Genomic DNA, 23,153 nt, shown 5'->3' on the forward strand with positions numbered 1-23,153 from the left:
ACCTCACTGCTGGACTCTTTCGGGCCTTTTCAGATACTAGTTTTCAAAAGGCCCTCACTTGCTGAGTGGATAGAGGTGCAGCAAGACTGTTGGGGACCATCTCTCCACTACACACTTTCTCAAGTCCTGTCGTCAGAGAAGAGTCATTTTTTTTCACCCCTGTACCTTTGTGGTTTTAAATGAACCCCGGGCAGAAGGGCACCTGACTAGAATTCTGATATTGACTGGTGAAATGGACTTTTGAATGTGCATTTTTGGAGTAGAAGTTTCAGTTTGCTTCTTTCATGCCTTTTCCTTGGCAATTTTTGACAGTTCCCTGAGCTTGTGTATGATCCATGTTATTACTCTGAGCAGATTTTTAGTACTTAACTGATCATTTAACGTATCTGTCTGAGCAGAAACATTTACTACTCTATCTCTTCTGTGAGCAATATTTGAAACCATAGTCACAGTCTTTGTTTCTGGCTTTCATTTTGGGTTTTTCCATCCACTTTATGGCCATTTTTTAGTTTTTTGTTCACAGTAGGTACATTTTCCTACGTCCGTTTTTTATCGTCATATTTAGCAGAGTTACTTGCATTACTACCTTTTCTAATTTTGTTTTCAGCAACAGTATTTTTTTTTTTTTTTTTTTTTTTGAGACGGAGTCTTGCTCTGTGGCCAGGCTGGAGCACAGTGGCGCAGTCTCTGCTCACTGCAACCTCCGCCTCCCGGGTTCAAGCGATTCTTCCGCTTCAGACTCCCAAGTAGCTCGGACTACAGGCGCGTGCCAAACGCCCGGCTAATTTTTTGTAATTTTAGTAGAGACGGGGTTTCACCATGTTGGCCAGGATGGTCTCTTATCTCTTGACCTTGTGATCCACCCGCCTCGGCCTCCCAAAGTGCTGGGATTGCAGGCGTGAGCCACCACTCCCAGCCGCAAGAGCATTTTTAAACATTTATCGCGTAAGACTTGCCTAGGTCATAGTTTAATGGTATTTATTATTGAATTGGGTTCTTCCCCAGATATTTTCCATTGGGTAGCTTAATTTTCCGGGGAGGAGGCTGAGGTACTGATTGGCGAGGTGGATTCCGACACAGAAGGGAGGATAAAGTGCTCCTTTGTGGGAAAGAGGCAGTGGTTTAGAAGTCCACAGGCTTTCAGCCAAGCTTAGCATACGAGGCAGGGCAAGAGAAAAGTCACTGGGAACAACACCATTCACATCACACTTGACTTCTGTCCCTTCTTGGAATGTATGCTGTTGAAGCTGCATAGCTTCCGGGTTATCTTTAGAGTCCCTTTTGGGGATTACTGTCATAGTGATGCGGGCCCAAACGGCATCACCAGAATGGCTGTATTTGTTGCCCACCAAAAGTTGGGCTGTGGCACCAAACGTTTCATGGTCTCTTTTGAACATATCCAGGAGAACCCCGGAGAAGAGCTTCTCACCCGGGCATGACGACATGACGACCGCGTCCTCAATGCACTGTGACCTGCACCTCCGAGCCCGGGGTCAGCTGCCACACCAAGGAGTCACCCCCGCCCGTCGGCGGCACGAGCACAGGTGCTGCGGATTCAGGCAGCGGCGTCTCCTCGCTCTAATCAGGAGCGGGTGGCTGCTTGGCGGCAGTGCAGGTAAAGGGGTGAAAGGTCAGACTCTTGAGAGGCGCGGCTCCCCCAGATCCGTCTCCCTCACAGGCAGTTTCCCCTCAGCCTCGGCTCCTGTCCCGCCGCCTCCAGGTTACCGGCAAGCGCCCCGCGGCGGCACAGCCTGAGGAGCGGACTGCTGGGCTTCGGCCTCACAGTCGGGCACAGACGCTTCAGTGGCCGCAACCGGGAGAGGTTCAGTGCCAGCCTCGTTGCTACGGACAGGTGCCACCCACGGCCAGGCCTGGCCGGGGCCCTACTCTCTGGGCACGCTGCTCTCGCCGCCGCTGCTACAGCTATGGTCGCCGTTTTCCTTCCGGCTTCCCCTCCTCCACCTCGGGCTGAGGTGGCGGCAGCTGCGGCGGCGGCGGCGGCGGCTCCGCAGACTAATTGCAAACTCTAAGACCCGGAGTGGACTCACCTATGAAGCCGCCCACCTCAGAGAGTGCTGCCCCAACAAGTGGGTGTGAAACACCTGTTCTATAGACTTTAAAATGAGAATGAAAATGTCTTTAAAACCCAACTGTTAGTATACTTAATGTTGGGTTCTGGCAATGGATTGTGTTTCTTGTTTTTCTATATGTATTTTTTTTTTCTTTAAAAGAGGCATTCAATTCTGTAAGGGAAAAAATAAATTAAACATTATAATATTTAGTAAATATTATATGCCTACCGTCCCCAGGCTCAGATTCTAGTGTAGGTAGTATGTGACGGGTATTTGCCAATGCACAATATGAGTTTGGGAAATCTGTCTACAACGTGATAATCGGCTTAGGGTGAACCCTTCATCACACAGACTGACCTTTTTAACTTGTTTCAAATCCTCTTCCATCTGTTCTTTGCCTGCCCTTTTGATATTATCTCCCTTGATATTCTGTGAGGTTTTTTTTTTTGATTTTTTTTTTTTTTTTTTGAGACAGGGTTCTGTCACCCTGGCTGGAGTGCAATGTGCAATCTTGGCTCACTGCAACCTCTGCCTCCCTGGTTCAAGCAATTCTACTGCCTCAGCCTCTTGAGTAGCTGGGATTGCAGGCGACCACTACCGATTTTTGTATTTTTAGTAGAGACAGGGTTTCACCATGTTGGCCAGGCTGATCTCAAATTCCTGACCTAGTGATCCACCTGCCTCGGCCTCCCAAAGTGCTGGGATTACAGGCATGAGCCACCGCGCCTGGCCTTGTCTGTGTTTTCTATAGCATGATCCTAATACTTTAGCTATCATCTTTCTCACATATGTGTATGGATGTCTGTGTGTGTGTTTATGTGTGCACGTTTTTATATGTGCAAATGTGTACTTGCATGGGTATGTCTGTATGTATGCCTGTGTATGTGTGTGTGGTTAAGTGTGTGCATTGGTTGTGTTTTTTGTTCATGGGTATATGTTAATTTTTATTATTCACTTAATGACTGTTGTTATTGTCTTATCTATTTACTTAGTTACCTACATCTTATCTAACTATTGTACAAAGCAAGAATCACTTCATCACTTTCAGAATATTATTTCAGTTAACAAATTTAAATGACCAAATAATCAGGAATATATGCCTAATGCCTAAAACATGCCAGGAACTATGCAAGTTACTCTACTTACTAAGGGTAAATCGTACAGTTTCTGATCTTTAAAAAGTTTCTTTTGCCTTTAAATAACGTTTTCTTTCTTTAAGTTGGGAAAATGTATGACTAAACTGTAATTTATTTTAGCCACTTAACCAAAATTATGCAATCCCCCAAATTTTCTCAGCATTTATTAAATAAAAACTTAAAATTCCTTAAGTTTTCTAATAATCTGACTCAGGTGTTGTTTCCAAGGTCTCACTGCCACCTCACACTCCCATTTCCTGACTAACGGGTTCTAGTGGCCCTGAGTAACTCTTTCATAAATATATATTCCTCCTGAGTTGCCTCAAAACATTGAACATGCTATTCTCTTTAGGCCTATCCATTCTCTCTCTTCCATTTTCAAGTCATCTAAATCTGAACCACTTTTCCAAACTAGCAAACTAGCACAGATTCTACACAGTAATTTATACCTCCTTAATAATCTTTCTTTATATAGTACCTCTCTTGTAACAATTCACACAACTTGCATGAGTCAGTCATGAATTCTATACAGAATGTCAGTGATGTTCTCATCACTATGTTAGGCACTAGGAATATGACCACTAACAAAACGTACACTGTTTTTATTCACATGGAGTTTAGAGTCTAGCAGTAGAGGTGGACATTAAACAAATTATTTTAAAAATACACCATTAAAACTGAATAAACTCTGAAAAAAGAAATAGAATATTATGAGAACTTGAAAGAAGCATGTTTGTGTTATTTATGTTGCAAAACAGTGCTAGATAGCGAATGCTTCGAGGGGAAAGACCACCTACATGTTACCTTGTATAACTAGAAAGCACTCAAATAATATTTAAATATTTTAAAGATATTAAATTAAATATTTAAATATTTAATATTTTAAAGATTTTTAAAATAAAGCTTAGTTCTCTTTATATTAATAAGAAAGTGGAAAGGCTGGTTTTACAATGAGGCTGCTTTTCATTTTATTTAACATTGATATAGGAAGCAAATGAGAATAAGATTCTAACATAACTTTACCATATCTTTTTTATTTCAGTCATAACGGTTTTTTGTATATCATACAAATAACTTAGAAATAACTGATTTTTAGATGATAACCACAATTGTTGTTCTGTAACTTCAGAAATAGTCCATTCTAAAATAACAAAGATTCATAGTAAATAAAGAAGATTGACAAGTGCATCTAAAACAGTAAAATTATTCTGGGAGTAGACTGAGTCATACCAATTGAATGAACACCATGACCTTACCAGTGTTTGCCCATCCATGAAGCCAGAAATCTCTGTGGATTCAATATCAATCAAAAGAGCATCCAACAAAAAGTCCAGCTATGGGGAGACATCATTGAACACCACCATTTCTGAAAATATACTCCAATATTAAACTTTATTATATTGTATTTCGTATTTTGTTTTGCTTTTAAGACAGAAAAATCAAGTTCAAGCATCCATTGTTTTTCTACAAGATTTTATAAATCATTGCCTAGATATAAGACAAGTGATTTATAATTTTTATAATCATGAAGCAAAACTCAAAGAATAATGACAATATACTAGCAGATGGATAGAGCAATTTAATCACCACACTAGTAATAATTTGATTTCCTGAATCAAATGATTCAAAATATGGATGTATTTATTGAGAAACTGGGTGTGTAATGAAAAGAACTTGAAGCCTTAGAGAACAGTTATTTTCAAGGGCTGAGTTACTATGTGGTTTGAAACATGTGCTTCTACCTCTCCCAGAGTCTCTTCTCATATTATTTACATGTATTCTATCAAACCATTAAAACACTGGATCTGATTCCTGTCTAACAGATCTTATTACTTCCCTGCAAAATCCCTATTTCCAGTAAGTTAAAATTATGGAAGAGAAACTAAAACATGACAGGAACTTTTGATATTAAGTTACTTCTGTAAGGCACTTGAGGTCAAGTAATTTGTCTTTTATTTTCAGATTTCAAATTTTATAATCTTGCAAAAAAGACAAAAGATATTTAATACATAAAGTACAAACATCTAAGAAAGTATTACTATAAATTCTACCACTTATAAGTAATTAGAGTCAAATATGAATAACATTTCAGGCATATCTCTGTATCACTATGTATAGTTAGATGGGTATACAAACAGAAGAACAGATGGGATGGGCAGAAAGCAGATATGTTGTTAGGTGGAAAGATTAAGGATTGGATAAACATGGTTTTATAAGACCTAAAATATAGTACACGTCATTATAGTAAAAATTAAATTAACTTACATTTAAGTTTTACTTTATTAGAAATTAACAGAAGGGAAATTTAATTAAAAATAAATAATTTCCAAACTCTAAATGAATGTTTTATCAACACAAGAGATAACATCTTAAATATTATAAAGTTAACTATTTTTAGCAACATGTCTTAATGTGTTCATTGTTTCACTTTCCTTCCTGTTAAAATATTAAGATAGTAACTCTCTTGCTATTCTTTTATCTCATATTAGTGATGTTCTTAGTTTCATAGTATTGAGATTTCCAATGTTTATTTTCTTTTTAAGCCATAATTTTGGCCAGTACTTACTTTTGATTCTGTTTTTAAATAGATTCAATTCTCACCACCAGCTCCTTTACTACACCTTTCTGAAAGCTTTATTTGGATACATTTTTTGGCTACTAGTTTCACCCTTAAGTATTATAAATGCCACTATTGCCTTGTTTAAGATGCTGTACAAAATACATCAATGCTTATTGTCTTAATGCTGCAAAAGTTTATCTTGATTATACCAAATCTTCAATGCATATCATACAGAGAATCAGTCTGATAGAGGCTTACTTCAACATTTGTTTTCACAATTATTGTGCCAGGAAAACAGGATGATAGTAAATAATGAAATGACTCCTAAAAGATGTACATTATATCCATATGCATAGAAAGGGAAGGCAATCTTAACACATACACCAAAAGAGAGCTGGAATATAATTGTGATTAACCCCAATGATAACCCCAATCTAAGCTTCTAGTCCCCAATATTTGGATCACTCTTTCCTGCATTTAAAATACACTCAAAAGAGACAGCCTAAAGGTCCCATCCATACTCATAGCATCAAGTTTGCAGAGAAAGACTTCTGTATGATTCATGATAGTCTTTCACTAGGAGATAATACAAAGCATTCTACATTACATTCAAAACTGGCTTTTCCTGACGTTGGAAAATTGTGAACTGCAAAGCCACCCAATTTATTTAGAGAATTCTGGAAATACAGAGTTCATTTAGTACTGGTCCCCCACTTCACAGAGCACTGTTACCTGATCAGAATGTTAACTGTTCCTACCACTAAACGTCATGGCATCTGCCTTGGAGTAAAAACAAACAAAAAAATGAACTCAAAAGACATGTTTTATGGCCTGCACACTCCTGATATAAAATAGAGAAATATTAACAAGATTACCTTAAAAATTAATCTTATTCCTTAAAAGGAGAGGCATCAAACAAACAGCAGATTAGGGTGTGTATAATTCTGAAATATACTATGCAGACATTTCACAGTTCAAATACCCTAATGGAGGAGAACGTTCAATAAACAGGCAACTTCTTCTCTGTGAACATAGCTCCTGTGTTCATTGTTCTCTACACACTTCGACTCATTACTCTGTGAGGTATGTCCCTTTCCATTGCACATTGGATATTAGAGGCATTCACCTGGAACTGTCACACATAACTCCCATTCACACTGAGTTGTCTAAGGCATGTTTCATAACCACATCTAAATTCAACGGGCTAAGAGAAACTATGGACAAAGAATAAGGAAAAAAAAGAATTTGTCACAAAATATAAAATATCAATAAAGAGATGAAAATGACAAACAGAAGCCAAACATTATCTCTGGAGTAGAAAATTATAAAAACTGGAATTAAAAAAAAAATCACTAGAAGAGGTGGTGTTTAAAGACAGATTTGAGCACATAACAGAAGGTAGCAGTTAAATATAGGACAATAAAAATAATCCAGTATGAGGAGCAGAAATAAAAAAGAAGAAAGAAGAATGAATCGATTTAAGGGACAAATAAGACACAATCAAGCATACAAATATGTGCATCACAGGAGTCTCAGAGAGAAAAGAGAGGCAAAAAGAGTGGAAAGAATGTTTGAAAAAAATAATGAAGGCATACAAAATTAGATGAAAGACAACAATCTACACATTTATGAACCTCAACAAATTCCAACATAATAAACCTGAAGAGATTCACAACAAAACAAATTGTAATTGAACTGTCCTAAGATAAAGAGAACATTTTGAAAGCAGCAAGAGAAAAATGACTCATCATGTGCAAGGATTCCTCATTAAAATTAACAGCCAATTTATCATTGGAAACTATGGAGAACAGAAGCCAGTGGGATGATATATTTAAAGTGCTGAAATAAACAACCAACCAAGAATTTTATATCTGATAAAGTTTCCTTTAAAATAAGTAAGAAATTAAGATATGTGTAGGTAAACAAAAACCGAGGAAGTTTGTTGCCAGGAGACTACAGGTAATAATAAAGAGAGACTGAAATGAAAAGATAATAAACAGTAACTTGAAACCATATGTAGAAATAAAGATCTCCAGTAATGATAACTAGTTGGGCAAATATAAAGAGTAATGTTATTGTAGTTTTTATTTCTAACTCTACATTTAATTTTCAATGTAATATTTAATGTATAAAATAACTACAAATGTATATATTATTGGGCACACAATGAATACAAATGTGATAAGTGACACACCAGACTAAGGGAATTCCAAAGGTTTTGTGTAGTACCTACAATCCCATTGGAGTTTAGACTTTTATATAGTATTGAAGTTAAGTTTATATCAATTCAAACTTGATGGTCATGTTTAAAGTGTTATTTGTAATATCCATGGTAAATCCTAAGAAAAAAACTAAAAACATATGCAAAAAGAAATAAATAGGGAAGGAAAAAGATTAACAACAAAAAATCAAGTAAACATAAGAGAAGGCAGTAATAGAGGAAATGAAGAATAAAAACAACATAAGATGTAGAAAATAAACAGCAAAATGACAGAAGTCCTTATATGTAACTAATTCAAATATATATAGATTAAATTATAATTAAAATGCAGAAATTGGAAGAAATTGTTTAATAATCCAATTATATGCTATCTACAAAAGTCTTGCTTTGGACTCAGTGACACAAATGATTTTAGAGTGAAAGAAAAAACATTTGATGGAAATAGTAGCCAAAAGAGAGTTTGGATGACTATTCTGTGATAAAATCCACTTTAAGTTAAAAGTCATAACAAGAGACAAAGACAATCATTATATATTGATAAAAAAGGTCAGCCATTATGAAGATAATAGCAGTTATAAACAAATATAATATTTATATATAACTAAACCAGTGACCCCACTGTGAATATACAAAAATGTATTTTGATATATGTATTTGAGAAACACTGACAGAATTGAGGAGAGAAAAGACAATTCTACAATAGTTGATGACTTCAATTATCCACTTTAATAAATGATAAAATAACTAGACAAGTTTATTAAGAAAATATAGAATTTGAACAACACTAAAACTTAATAAGACTCAACAGAAATATGCATGTGTGTGTGCATATATATATATATATATATATATATATATATATAAAACATTTTATCCAACAACAGCAGAATACTCATTCCTGTCAAGTGCAAATGCAGTATTGTTCAGAATATACCATATATGAGGTCAAAAAACATGTCTCAAGATATTTAAAAAGATTAAAATTATATAAAGTATCTTTATGGGTCACAGTCAAATGAAACCAGAAATAAGATCAGACAGAAACAACAAAATATACAAATATATAAAGATGAAACAACACGCTCTTAAACAGCTTATGTGTCAAAATTTTTAAATCATAAAGAAAATTGGAAAATATTTTGAGATAGATAAAATGTTATGAAACTAGATAGTGGTGATGGTTGCATAACATGTGAATGTACTAAGTGTCACTAAATCATATCTTTTAATGTGGTTAAAAGGGTGAATTACAAGTCATATGTACTTTATTACAATAAAATAATTTAAGAGAAGCTGTTACATCTTGCACTGAACTTTTAGGAGTCTTTGGTAGACCTCTTTGAATTCTGTAGATAATATGTATTACATTTTACTGTGATTTTTTTTTACTCAATTATTAATTCAATCTTAAGTTCCTTAATAATAAAACCAATAAAAAGTAAAATCAGTTTCTTAACAAAGATGTACACTTTCACCAGTCCTATTTAACACAGTATTGGAAGTTCTAACCAGAGCACTTAGGCAAGAGAAACAACTTAAAGGAATCAAAACAGGAAAAGAGTGAGTCAAATTTCTTCTCTTTGCTGAAAATATAATCTTAAACCAAGAAAAACCTAACGATTCCACCAAAATCTCTTATATTTGAATGAATTCAGCAAAGAAACATAATAAAATATCAACATCCAAAAATCTGCAGAATTGCTAAATACCAATAATCTAGCTGAGAAAGAAAGCAATTCCATTTACAATCACTACAAAATAACACCTTAGAAAAAAATTTATTTAAGAAGGTGAAAGATCTCTACAAGGAAAACTACAAAACACTGATGAAAGAAATTCAGATGACACAGACAAATGGAAAATTATTTCATGTTCATGGATTAGAAGAATTACTGTCAAAATGATCATATTACCCAAAGCAATATTCAGATTCAATGCAAATCTTAGCAAAATACCAATGTCATTCTTCACAGAATTAGAAAACAAACTCTAAAATTCATATGGAACCAAAAAGGAACATGAATAGCCAAAACAACTCTGAACAGAAAGAACAAAGCTGAAGACATCACATCACCTGATTTCAAAATATATTGCAAGCCTGTGGTAAAGAAGCATGGGGGTATAAAAACAGACAAAACAGAATAGAGAATCCAAAAATAAGTCACGTATTTACAGTCCACTGATCTTCCATAAATTTGAGAAGAACTTACATTGAGAAAAGGAAAGCTCTTAAATAAATAGTGCTAAGAAAATAGGATACCATATGCAGGAGAATGTAACTGGACGTCTAACTCACCATATACAAAAATTAAATCAAAATGAATTAAATCCTTAAACATAAGACCAAAAACTATAAAAAATACTAGACGAAAACCTAGGGAAAACTCCCCTGGATTGGTCTCGGCAAAGAATTTATGACTAAGACCTCAAAAGCATGGAGAAAAATAAATAAATAAATGAGACTTAATTAAACTAAAAAGTTTTTGCATAGTAAAAGAAATGTGAAGGATAGGATGTGAAGGATAGTAAAAGAAATGCGAGGATGTGAAGGATAGGAAACTTATGTACACTGTTGGTGGGAATGTAGACTAGTACAGCTACTGTGGAAAACAGAATATCGGTTTTTCAGAAAACTAAAAATGGTGTTACAATTTGGTCCAGCATCTTCACTACTTGGTATATTCCCAAATGAAAAGAAAACAATATATCAAAAGGATAGCTGCAGTTGCATGTTTATACATCACTATTCACAATAGCAAGCATATGGAATCAATCTAAATGTCCATTGATGGATGAATGGATGAAGAAAATATAGCTATGTACACAATTGAATTATACGTGGTCACAAAAAGAATGAAATCATGTCATTTGCAGCAACTTGGATGAAAACTGGAGGTCATTCTCCTATGTGAAATAACACAGGCACAAAAAGACAAGTATTGTATGTTCTAACTCATATGTGGGTACTAAAAGTTACATCACATGGAGGTGGAGTGGAAACATAGATAACAGACTTACAAGGTTAAGGGGAGAAAGGAGGATAAAGAGAACTGTGCTAAGGAGTACAAACATACAGTAAGATAGATGGAATAAACAATGTTTAATAGCTTAGTAGGGTAACAACACTTAACAAGAATGTATCATACTCAGGAGATGGACACCTTAAATACTCTGACTTGATCACTATGCTTCATATACATGTAACAGAATTTCTCATGTATCCCATAAATTTGTACCAAAAAAAAAAAAATCCCTCTGCAGTGGGTTCAGTTTTCAGTGGAAGTTACCTTCACTCAGGTCTTTATGGTCCTCCAAAAGCAATGGTTTTCACATTTTTCATCACCTCCTTGAAAACTGCCATGCCTGACAGAGGATAAATGGTGGGCAATGGCATACTAATTAATCATGTAAACTAAAGTGCCAATTATGAACTGGATGTTGTCTGAAATACCAACTTGTAAATTTGGATGTGCACAACAGCACTCCATTATCAAGAGAAAGTGGCATTTACAAGACTGGATTCAAGCAGGTCTTGAAGCACAGGCATGTCACATAAATAGGTATTACAGTTTCACAAGATACTCACTTCTGCATCAACGTCTTGGTCACAACCATTACCTATGGCCTCTCAACATGTCCTCTTGTCCTTGTGATCCTTTGCTGGTGCCAGTCAGAGGTAAACAACTGCAGCATTACAGATTTTCAGTGGTGGACTTGAAAGACAGTAGTGAAGGCAAACATATCTTATGAGCAAAAATAATGATAGATAACTGATTGTTCATTTCATCTTGAATAAATGAAGTATAGAGATAGATCTACATAAATTATATCAGTTATTGGGAGTGGCTAACAAATATTTCAAATATCAAAGAACATGGAAATAAGATTAGAGAATTGGTGACATAGAATTCTGGCAAATAGTGTGTGGATGGAATCTTGGAATAAGCACAGAGTGTAAGAATATTTGTGTCTAATGATATGTTTACCCATGGACATCCACTGTAATAAAGACTTCTATCAATCAGATGGAAAAATATATTCCATGAATAACAACTTGCCTTTTTGCCCAGCTAGCCCAGTCACTTGCTCAATGAGCTAATGTACAAAGTAGCTGTGGAGGCACAGATGGAGATTATACATGGAAACAAAAATATTGATTTCCTCCCAAAAAGGATATCTGACTACAACTCTTGTTTATCATCCAACCTACCAAAATAACAGAGATCAACACTAAGTCACAATTTCACAAAGGGCATTAGTCAATGGCAGTGTTATTCTGTTAGACATCTTCCTTTGGGAAAATGTTGGACTTTATCTTCACTAAACCAACACTTAGGTTGTGAATTTGACGCTCATGCTTGCAATGCTTCTGCAAACACTACCATCAATGAATTCCTAATTGCCATTTTATGGTCTTAGTGTTCTATGCAACATGATTTTTGATATAGAAATTCATTCTTTTTCAAAAGCAATGAGGTCACAAAATCCTGATGTGGAGCTTTTCACCCAATAGCTGGCCTTAGAAAATGTTGAATGGTCTACTGAATATTTAGATATGTTTTAGTCTGGATGGCATGACCTTGAGGGCTTGATCCTTTCTTTTTTTTTTTTTAACAGCCAACCAATATTTCATTTAAGTCTGTGAAATGCTGTGCAAGTGCTGAAGAGTGATTTCCTTCCATTTAGGTGGTCACTTTCAAAATAGGTGTAATGTGATACTAAAAAAAAAAAAAAAAAAAAAAAAAGTATGTTCTGTGGACCTGGGGTGAAGAATTCTATAAATATTCACTGAGTTTAGTTGTTCCAGGTCTGAGTTCAAATCATAAATGTCTATGTTAATTTTCTATCTCGTTGATCTGTCGAATATTAACAATGTGTTGTCAAAGTCTCCCGCCATTAGCGTGGGAGTCCAAGTCTCTTAATAAGTCATTGAAAACTTGTCTTATATATCTGGGTGCCCCTATATTGGGTACATATATGTTTATGATCATTGACTCCTATTATTGCATTGATCTTTTTATCATTATGTAATGTCCTTCTTTGTTTCTTTTAGTTTTGGTTACTATTGTAGTCTATTTTGTCAGACGGAAGTTACTGACAAATCCTTTAAGATATGACGTAGGCTTTAAATCAGTTCTTGATGCACATTGTTCCTCTCATGATAAGGCTGCACTGCTCCAAGGATTTCTCTAGCTATAATCACAAATGACCCATTCATAAAGCATTTCTTCCTCTCATTAAACTTTGTCTTCTGTTGGTGGAGTACATGCTATTGAGAATACTTACACAGGGAGGCATAATGGCCATTTGGGTGAACTGGAGGCTGAAACAGTCACTTGATCATTTTGGGCTTCTCATAGCACTGAAACAATAGAAAAAGAAGAAGGTTACTATATTTACAAAGTAAAGTTTTAATGTGGTTATCCTGGAAAGTAGGATTGTGACCAGAAAATGGGAACAAAAACAAAGTATGTTCAGAGACCTCACAGGTCCAATTTTGTCTATTTTATACATTTTATTTTGAAAATGTTAAAATGTACACAAGAATACTATAATAAACATTTATGTACTTTCATCTGGATTTACCTTTGTCTCTATAGATAATAGATATATGATGTTGGTGATAAAGATGATAAATAGATATAGAAAGACCACTAACTATAGATAAATAGATAATACGTTTTTCTACTAAATCATCTGGAAGTTGCATCTTTGCAACAATCTCTGCAATGAACCATGCTGCATGACATTGTTGCATGACCCCAAATACATCAGCATGCATCTCTTAAGAAATAGAACATTTTCCTACATAAACGTAATACCATTATCATTTTTAATGTACTATTCACATAAACAATTTCCCAAAGTTCCAAAAATAAAGCTGTAAAATGATAAATAAGCATAAGCTAAGAGCTTGCAGTACTCTATATCTCGAGGCAAGCAGAAAAAAACTAGGAGTACACTCCTGTAGGGTCACAGAAATTTATCCTCAGATCCACAGACCAGGACTATATCTTAAAATAAAAGTGTGATCTTTTCTGCCACATAATGACAAATAGGTATTGCAGATATCAAGACTCTGAGCTAACAGCAAATAAGTTTCAGATTCTGTTGGTGATCCTGCCTTGTTTCCTCTCATGTCCCCAAGCTCACCATTTACTGTAGCCCACAGAGCCAAAAAGCAACTGGGAGAATTTTTTCAAGTTTCTTTCACAGGTGGGAGGTGGGAACACTGCCAACCAAATCGTTGTATTCATGCAGTGAGCCTGGCTCACATCTACCATTTCACTTAGAACACTTACTTCATATGACCCTGCAGGAGTAACTTCCTGACTACTGCAGGATGCTGGTTGTACAGCACATGCATGAATTTTTCTTACTCTCATAAATTACTACTTCATTTGTGGCCACAACATTGTATATGTTATGCTTGATCCTACCTAAGACTTTTTAGTGTTCCTTTTCATACTTTATGTATCATTATTATGAGTCTGTCACAGAGAACATAACATTGGAGCATAAACTATTTGTAATAGGGAGTAATCACCAGGGCCACTGCATTTAGATATGTATGGTTGTATAGTTTCTTTAAAGCACAAGAGCACTTAGATTCAGGTTGAGCAGAAGCAAATATCTAGTCTGATGCTTCACAACAAGTTGTGTGTATGAAAGATGGGTTCTTTAGAAAAAGAGGCACTTTTTTTTCATAATTCACACAAAGGAATTATGTTCTCATGAAAATACGTATCTGAAAATGTGTGCACAGTGAAAGGAAATACCTTTTCTCTAGTTCACAAAAAGGCAGCTCATAGGCTTGCAATACCCTTGCTAATTTTATTCATGTAAAAACCTTTCCAAAGTATTTTGAAAAGACAGAGTTCTTCAATCTCCACATAAAAATTAATAGAGAAACCAGATGGCAAAATGCAAAGCTGTAATGATTAAGGGTACAATTCAAAAAGAAGATATAATGTAATGTGTACTCATCTAAAAAGAGAGCTTTAAATTACATAGGAAAAATAATTATTGGAGTGAAAGCATATTTATAGTTGAAGACAATGTCAACACTCCTCTTAGTAATTTATAGAATAAGTAGACAATAAATGAGCTACTTGACATTGGGTTACTCCTTCCAACAGAAAACTATGCATTGTTTTCAAGTACATATAAAATTCACCAAGATAGATAATAATTTAAACCAAAAAAAGGAAAATGCAATTAATGTTAAAGTTTGTTCTTATCAGAATAGAATTAATTTATAAGTCAAAGACAGGAAATCATCAAATATTTTTGAATAAAAAGTCTAAATAATGTGTCAAAGAAATAGTCCCCTCCAAAATTAGAAAATGTTTAAAATTGACTTAAAATGAAAATAATTAATGGACAACTAATCAAAATCTGTGGGATGAAGCTACAGAATTACTAAGAGGAAAATGTATAGCATAAACATTTATATTAGAACAAAAGTCAAATAATTATCTAAAATTGTTAAATAAGTAAGAAAGTAGGTAAATTACACTTAAGAAAACAAAAATAAGGAAGTAATGAAGATAAAAGTAGAAATCAGTAAAATTTAAAATAGAAAGAAATAAGAAAAATGTGAATGAAACCAAAATCTGCTCTGTTGAAAGCATTAGTAAGTCAATGAACTTTATACCAGACTGACCGACCAAGAAAAATAGAGGGCAGACATAGTAATGTCAGAAATAAAAGAGGGGACATCGTTATTCACTACACATCCAACAGGTAATAGGAGATGAATAAGGGATTATAGATAACATTATGACCTAAATACAATAACTTAAATTGAAAAGGTTTTTGAGAGATGCTAACTACCAAGAAGTAATTGAAAATTTCAATAATCCTGTATCTATTAAATAAATTGAATTTATGGTTAAATCCTATCAATAGCAACACCAACAAATTCAGATGCTTTAGTGGGCAATGTTATCAAATATTTAAGGGGTAATACAAGTTGCACTCAAACTTTCACAAAATTGGAGGAGAGAACATTTTCCAACTCTTTGTGAAGTCATAATTATCCTGATACCAAAACCAAACATACTAACAGATAGAAAACTATAGACCAATACTTCTCAAAACCATAGGTACAAAATCCTAAAGATCAAAAAAAGTAGTAGTAAATTGGCCGGGTGTGGTGGCTCATGCCTGTAATCCCAGCACTTTGGGAGGCCGAGGTGGGTGGATCCTGAGGTCAAGAGATCGAGACCATCCTGGTCAACATGGCGAAACCCCGACTCTACTAAAAATATAAAAATTAGCTGGGCATGGTGGTGCCTGCCTGTAGTCCCAGCTACTTGGGAGGCTGAGGCAGGAGAATTGCTTGAACCCAGGAGGCAGAGGTTGCAGTGAGCCGAGATCGAGCCATTGCACTTCAGCCTGGGTAACAAGCGAAACTCTGTCTCAAAAAAAAAAGTAGTAAATTGAATTTAACAATATAAAAATGGTATTACATCATGACCAAGTTGAATTTGTTCTGAAATATGCAAGGCTGGTTCTCATATATAAGTGAGAATATTTGGTACTTTCTGTTTCTGCATTAATTCACTTAGGATAATGACCTATATCTTCATCCATGTTTCTGCAAAGAATATAATTTCTTTTTTATGGATGCATAGTATTCCATGCTGTATATGTAACAGAATTTCTTTATCCAGTCCACCATTGATAGGTGTCTAGGTTGATTCCATGTATTTGCTGTTGTGGATGGTGCTGTGATGAACATATGGGTTCATGTGTCTTCATGGTAGAATACTTGCTATTCCTCTGGGTATATACCCAGTAATGGGATTTCTGGGTCAAATGGTAGTTATATTTTAAGTTCTTTGAGAAATATCCAGACTGCTTTCCAAAGTGGCTGAACTAATTTACATTCCCACCAGCATGTATAAGCATTCCTTTTTCTCAGCAACCTAACCAGCATCTGTTATTGACTTTTTAATAATAGCCATTCTGACTGGTGTGAGATAGTTTCTCATTGGGGTACTGATTTGCATTTCTCTAATGATTAATGATATTGAACTTTTTTTTCATATGGCTTGTTGGCCATGTGTATGTCTTTTGAGAAGTCTCTGTTTATGTCTTTGACTATTTTTAGGTTGTTTTTATCTTGTCGATTTGTTTAAGTTCCTTATACATGCTGGACATTAGACTTCTGTCAGATGCATAGCATAAAAATATTTTCTCCCATTCTGAAGGTTGTCTGCTTACTCTCTTGGTAACTTCCTGTGCAGAAACTCTTCAGTTAAATTAGGTCCCACTTGTCAGTTTTTATTTTTATTGCAATTGTTTTTGGAGTCTTCATCATTAATTTGCCAGGGCTGATTTCCAGAATGGCATTTCCCAGGTTTTCTTCCAGGGGTTTTATATTTGTAGGTTTTACATTTAAGTCTTTAATATACATTGAGTTGACTTTTCTATATGGTGTAAGAAGGAGTCCCGTTTCATTCATCTGCATATGGCTAGCCAGTTATCCGAGCACCATGTATTGAATAGTGTTTGTTATTGCTGGCTTTGTCAATGATCAGATAATTGTAGGTGTGGCTTTTTTTCTTGTTTTTCTACCTATACCATTGGTCTATGTGTCCATTTTTGTGCCAGTACCATGCTCTTTTCGTTACTGCAGACTTGTTATATGGTATGAAGGTGGGTAGTGTGATACTATCAACTATGTTCTTTTTTGCTTAGTATACCTTTGGCTATTCAGGTTCTTTTTTTGGTTTAAAATAATTTTAGAATACTGTTTTCTAATTCTGTGAAGAATGTCATTAGTAGTTTGCTAAGGAAAAGTATTAAATCTGAAAATTGCTTTGGGGAGTATGGCCATTTTAACAATATTGATTCTTTCTACTCATAAGAATGCAATTTTTTTCATTGGTTCTTGATATCTCCAATTTCTTTCAGCGATGGTTTATAATTCTTATTGTAGAGATCTTTTACATCCTTAGCTGTATTTCTAAGTTTTTTCCTTTCTGTGGCTATTGTGAATGGACTGAGTTCTTGATTTAGCTCTCAGCTTGGATGTTACTATTGTATAGCAATTTAACTGATTTTTGTACATTGATTTTGTATCCTTAAACTGCTGAAGTTGTCAGAAATAGGGGCCTTTGGGCAGAGGCTATAGGATTTAACTGGTTTAGAATCATAATCTGGGAATGAAGATCTCTTGGCTTCCTCTCTTCATGTTTAGATGCATTTTATTTCTTTCTCTTCTCTCATTGCCCTAAGACTTCCGTACTATGTCAAATAGTAATGGTAAGAATGGGCATTCTTACCTTATTCTGGTTCACAAGGGGAATGCTTCCCACATTTTCCCATTTAGTATGATGTTAGCTATGGGTTTGTCATAGATAGTTATTATTTGGAGTTATGTTCCTTCTATGCCTAGTTTGCTGAGGGGTTTTTTTTAACATTAAGAGATATTAAAATTTATCAAAAGTCTATTCTATGTCTATGAAGATAATTATGTGGTTTAGTTTTTAATACTGTTTATTGAATTGTGTGTGCTGAACCAACCTTACATCCAAGGAATAAAGCCTCCTTGATCCTGGTGGATTCGCTTTTTGATGTGCTGCTTGATTTGGTTTGCCAGTTTTGTTGAGGATTTTTGCATCTAAATTCATCTGGAATAGACACCTGAAGTTCTCCTTTCTGTGCATCTCTTCCAGGTTTTGGCATCAGAATAAGGCTGGACTCATAAACTTTCTTATAGAAGACTCCCTTCTCCATAGCTTTCTTGACATAGTTTCAAAGTGGTTGGTACCAGATCTTTTTTATATATCTAGTAGAATGTGGCTGTGAATATGTCGAGTCCAGGCCATTTTCTAGTTTTTAGGGTTTTAAAAAATTATTACAGACTCAATTTTGGAACTAATTACTGATTTGCTAAGGGTTTCAATCCTTCTTGGGTCAGTCTTGGGAGATTGTATGTTTCCAGCAATTTATTCATTTCTTCTAGGCTTTCTAGGTTGTGTGCATAGAGGTGTTTGTAGTAGCCTCTGAGTGATTTTGTATTTCTGAGGGGCTAGCAGTAAAGTTCCCTTTGTTATTTCTGATTATGTTTATTTGGATTTTCTTTTGTGTGTGTGTGTGTGTGTGTGTGTGTGTGTGTGTGTGTGTGTGTGTGTTTTAGTCTAGCTAGTGGTCCATCAGTCTTATTTATTCTTTCTTAAGATTAACTTTTGGTCAGGCGTGTTGGCTCATGCCTGTAATCCCAGCACTTAGGGAGGCCGAGGCAGGTGGACCATGAGGTCAAGAGAGAGAAATCATCCTGGCCAACATGGTGAAACCCCATCTCTACTAAAAAATACAAAAATTAGCTGGGCATGGTGGCATGCACCTGTAGTCCCAGCTACTCGGGAGGATGAGGCAGGAGAATTGCTTGAACCCAGGAGGCAGAGGTTGCAGCCTGGCACCTGGCGACAGAGCTTGGCAACTCTGTCTCAAAAAAAATGCTGATTTTGGTTTAATTGATCCTTAGTATGGTTTTTCTCATCTCCATTTTATTCAGTACATCCCTAGTTTTGATTATTTCATTTTTTCTACTAATTTTGGGGTGGTTTGCTTTTGCTTTTCTAGTTCCTCTGGGTGTAATGTTTGGTTTTTAACTTGAGAATTTTCTATCTTTTTTATGTGGGCATTTCATGCTATAAACTTGCCTCTTAACACAGCTTTAGCTATGTCCCAGATATTCTGGTATGTTGTTTCTTTAAATCAAGATTAAAAAGAAGATCTTGATTTCTGCCCTAATTTCTTATTTACCAAAAAGTCATTCAGAAGCAGATTGTTTCATTTCCAATGAATTGTATGTTTGTGAGAGATTTTCTTGCTATTGAGTTCTATTTTTATTGCACTGTGGTCCAAGAAAGTGAATGGTATAATTTCAGTTTTTTTCAAATTGAATTTGTTGAGAATTGTTTTATGACTGAGCATGTGGTCAATATTAGAGTATGCGACATGTGCAGCTGAGAATAATGTATATTCTGTTTTGGTTGGGTGGAGTGTTTTGCAGATGTTGTTAGGTCTATTTGATCAAGTGTTGAGTTAAGGTCCCAAATATCTTTGTTAGTTTTCTGTCTTAATGATCGTCTAACACTGTCAATGGAATGTTCAAGTCTCCCACTATTATTGTGTAGTTATCTAAGTATCTTTGTAGTCCCCTAAGTTCTTGCTTTATGAATCTAGGTGCTCCAGTGTTGGGTGAGTATATATTTAAGATAGTTAAGTATTCTTGTTGAATTGAACCCTTTATCATTATATAATGTTCTTCTTTGTCTTTCTGATCCTTTTTGGTTTACAGTTTGTTTGGTCTGAAACAAAAATAGTAACCCTTGTTCCTTTTTGCTTTCCATTTGCTTGATGGGTCTTTCTCTGTCCCTTTACTCTGAGCCTATGGATGTCCTCACATGTGAAATCAATCTCTGAAAGATAGCTACAGTTCGGTCTTACTTCTTTATCCAATTTCTCCTCTGTGCCTTTTGAGTGGGGTGTTTATCCCATTTACATTCAAGGTTAATGATGATATACAATAGTTTTATCCTATTATTGTGCTGTTTGCTGGCTGTTATGAAGACTTCACTGTGTAGTTGCTTTACAGTGTCAATGGTCTATTACTTGATGTTTCTGTGGTGGCTAGTAAGCCTTTCATTTCCATGTTTAGCACATCCTTTATGACCACTTGTGAGGCAAATCTTATGGTAACAATGTCACACAGCTTTTGCTTCTCTGAAAAATATTTCCTTTCTGCTTTGCTTATGAAGGATAGTTTGGCTGGATATAAAATTATTGGTTGGAATTTCTTTTATTTAGGGATACTGAATATAGGCCCTCAGTCTCTTCTGGCTGGTAGCATTACTGCTGAAAGGCTCACAATTAGACTGATTGGGTTCACTTTGTAGGTAGCTTGCCCTTTCCCTCTAACTGCCTTTAATATATTTTCGTTCATGTTGACCTTAAAGAATCTAATGACTATGTGTCTTGGGGATAGTTTTCTGGCATAATTTCTCACAGGAGTTTTCTGAATTTTCTGAGTTTGAATATCTACCTCTCTGGAAATGTCAGAAAATTTTCATGGACCATATCCTCAGATGTTTTACAAGTTTCTTGTTCTCTTTTTCTCTCTTTTAGAGATGCCAATGAGTAATATGTTTGATCTCTTTACATAATTCTGTATATTTTGGAGTTTTCATTCATTTTTTAAATTCTTCTTTTCTTTATTTTTTTACCACTGAGTTAATTCAAAGAACTAGTCTTTAATCTCTGAGATTCTTTCCTCTCCTTGGTCTATTCTGCTAGCTAACAACATTTTTAATGAGTCAATAGCTGAATGCTTTCCTCTAAGATTGCCATTAAGATAAGAATATATGATTTTACTACTCCTTTTTACATTGTACTGGAGATTGTAGGTAATGCAATAGTGCAAGAAAGTGAAACCCAATAACCCAGATTCAAATGGAAAAAAAAAATCTGTTTTTGCATATGTGATAGTTTACATTTAAAAATCTCAAAGAATCTACAAAAAGGTTAGAGAACAAATCAGTGAATTTAGCAACATTGCTGCATTAAAGGTTAATATATAGTAATTACTTGTGTTAAAACCTACTTACAGTAAACAATTGGAAATTGAATTTTTTAAATGGTACCACTTACAGTTACAACAAATATGATGAAATATTTTATATAAATCTAACAAAATATGTGCAAGTTATATATCCTAAAAGCTATAAAACATTTGATGAACACTACCAAGAAGACCTGGAAAAATGAAGTGACATGCTATGTTCATGTGAAATAAAACTCAAAAGTGTTGATTCTCACTAAACTGATTTCAAGGATTCAAATACCTTCTAATAAAATCACTGGCCCTTAAGGCAAATAGTAAAAATTATGTGATCAACTATAGGAAAACATCAAGTGACTTATAAGAGGAAGAAAATAAGATAGTCATTAGAAAAGCTTTAAAGCAGAAAAGAACAGAGTAAACTATCAGTATAGCAAAGGAAAGAAAAATCAAGTGAAGAATTTATGTGCTTAAAACTAAGTATCAAGAACAAAAGTATAGAAAATCTGTTATAACATGCAAGACTTCAGGAAATACTGCATCCATGGGTCTTTCTGAGGTATCTACTAGAAAATTAACTTTCAATAATACAAAAAGTATTTTGACATAAGAACTAGTGGTTAATATTAAATATGTAGATATTTGTAGAACCATTAATACCATTTTTCGTATCACCTTGGCCAATTTTGGAGAATAAAGAAGAAATTCACTACCTAGATCACTGTGAAAAAGAAAATAGAGCACTTGTTTTATTTTTCATATACTAAATTTATCAGTAAGTAAATATAAACGAAGAAAGGCAGTTTTACATATTTGAATCAAGCAAGTAAAAATATATCAACAAATTTTGGCATTGAGCATCAATGACTATGAACATAGAAAAGTAAAAAATGTGAAAATCCCATCAACTATAAACCTCCCAAAGCATTCAAATCTGAGTCTGACCAAGCCTCTGGGTCCAGAAGCCAATTTGCAGGAACCAGAGAACAGAAAAATGTATTGAACTATGTGAACTAAACCTTTAAAATCAGCAGAACCAGAATATGGGAAACATTATAGGTCAAACAGCCCAGGTTCTTGTAGAAATAATTTGTAAGAAAAATAAATAGATGAGTGGAAAACCTGTAGATTAAGAGACCTATCAAATTTAAATTAGCAATAGTTAACTATAAAGTCTAAGAATGAATACTTATTTAACCACATATAAAGAAAAACAAAAAGGCAATCACTGTAATTGTTAGTGTTGGAGAGAGTGAGGTTTTGTGATTGAGATGGGGCAAGTGAGAGAGGTCCTTGGTCAGTTGGTATCATTCTGATTTTGTAACTGAGGTAGTAATTACAGTTGTGCTCAATATAATATAACTCATTAAGCTATATATTTATTTATTATGGCTTTCTGTATTTGTGTTTGATTTTATAATAAAGATGTTAAAACTAAGGAATAAAAACAAAATTAAAAAGTTCCTGAGAACATTTATGGACAGGCCTTGTTACAAGCACTGAGATATGACATTGATTAAAGTAGTCACAGGCTTTGAGGAGTGGATAGATGAAATAGGAACAATGGGGTATCATTTAAATATGA

At 34.7% G+C, this 23,153-nt stretch overlaps 1 long non-coding RNA gene across 2 annotated transcripts in view; it reads right to left on the reverse strand.

Annotated features, from left to right (window-relative positions):
• The window catches only part of LOC108589297 (uncharacterized), a 456,699-nt gene extending 443,229 nt beyond the window's left edge, over window positions 1–13,470 (reverse strand). The window contains exons 1-3 of one of the 2 annotated variants that reach the window (XR_013525681.1): window positions 13,276–13,470; window positions 11,576–11,702; window positions 4,465–4,574 (exon numbers count right to left, since the gene is read on the reverse strand). This is a non-coding gene — a long non-coding RNA (uncharacterized LOC108589297). Of the gene's footprint in view, window positions 1–1,429; window positions 1,946–4,464; window positions 4,575–11,575; window positions 11,703–13,275 lie in introns of those variants that run through there. The other variant, XR_001908479.4, reaches the window with a different exon arrangement.
• Window positions 13,471–23,153: the final 9,683 nt, after the last annotated feature.

This window comes from Callithrix jacchus, chromosome 1 (assembly GCF_049354715.1).
Source record: "Callithrix jacchus isolate 240 chromosome 1, calJac240_pri, whole genome shotgun sequence".
NCBI lineage: Eukaryota > Metazoa > Chordata > Mammalia > Primates > Cebidae > Callithrix > Callithrix jacchus.